The sequence below is a fragment of the Procambarus clarkii genome, unplaced genomic scaffold (genome assembly GCF_040958095.1).
Source record: "Procambarus clarkii isolate CNS0578487 unplaced genomic scaffold, FALCON_Pclarkii_2.0 HiC_scaffold_652, whole genome shotgun sequence".
NCBI lineage: Eukaryota > Metazoa > Arthropoda > Malacostraca > Decapoda > Cambaridae > Procambarus > Procambarus clarkii.
The window spans coordinates 47501-49103 of NW_027189685.1; positions in this window are offsets into that span (position 1 = coordinate 47501).

Genomic DNA, 1603 nt, shown 5'->3' on the forward strand with positions numbered 1-1603 from the left:
TTTTTAGTCATCACGGCAGGATACGGACCTTCTTGTGGTGTCTTAATGGTAATTGTATCCTAACATATTTTTGTCTCCTTGGCATGGATATTTAACATCGTTTATTCAGTCTTGGGTTTATGTTCTTTCGCCATTTACAGACATTTTACATCTACCTACTTCCTCAGCCTACCCTGCCAATTTCTAATGAATTTGTGGATTTTCTTTTGTAATACATACATGTGTGTGCTCATCTGCTCTTCAGTTTTTATGATATTTGTCTCATCTGTCCTGCTTTATGATACTTTTACAAAGAACATGAACAAATGCTTCTATTTTAGAGAAGATATGGGATCCAGGTTTCGGAGCCGTAAAACCAACCGTCGTGATTGGTGGACGAGTTGCCAGGTTGCAGCTTCTGTACCGTGCCGGCACATAAATAGGTTCGGCTCAAGCGGCGGCAGCATCATTCCCCCGTGACTGTCTGAGCGTCTCTCATCACCTTGGTTATCTCATCATCATCATGGTAGAAGCAAAGCCTACCAAGAAGGCTGCGGCTGCTGCTGCTGCTGCTGTGGTGGCCACCACCAGGAAACCTCGCGTCCAGGTTGCTCACCCGAAAACTAGTCAAATGGTTCTAGCCGCGGTCGCAGCACTCAAAGACCGTAAGGGCTCGTCTCTACAAGCAATCAAGAAGTACGTTGTTGCCAACAACAAAGTCGAGGCTGCCAAGATCGCCATTTACATCCGAAGATTTCTCAAGAAAGCAGTGGCTGACGGCATTCTTGTTCAGACCAAGGGAAGTGGAGCTAGTGGATCATTCAAGCTGGCCGTAGCAGAGAAGAGGGCCGTTCTAACTCCCAAGAAAGCCACCACAACCAAGAAACCATCTACAGCAGCAAAGAAGGCCGTGGTAACTCCCAAGAAAGCCGCCACAAGCAACAAACCACCTACAGCCTTGAAAAAGAAGCAGCAGCAGCAGCAGCTTGTTGTTGGGAACAAAAAGCCCAAAATAAAGAGAGCTTCAAAATCTCCCAAACCACCCAAGGCAAAGAAAGCTGTCAAGAAAACAACAAAGGCAAAATAAACGACGACATGCAAGCAGCATGAATACACATGACAATAAACATCCAGGCCTCCCCCCTCAGTGGAGGGGCCTCATATGATTCCAAAAAGAGTTTAGTTTTGTAGACAAATAAATCATTACTTTTGGGGTAGATTTACTCTGTATATTATATATATATATATATATATATATATATATATATATATATATATATATATATATATATATATATATATATATATATATATATATATATATATATATACACACATACATGGGTGAGGTGATATGGTACCAAAGTTTTGGGTGAGGTGATTGACATTTACACAAGATAAAACACGAACCAATGGGAATAAAAACATAAGAATGGAAGTAACTGCAGAAGGCCTATTGGCCCATAACACAAGCACTTCCTCTTGATGCTTCTATATTGGTTCGGAGTCTTGAAGCTATAATATATATATATATATATATATATATATATATATATATATATATATATATATATATATATATATATATATATATATATATATATATATATATATATATATATAT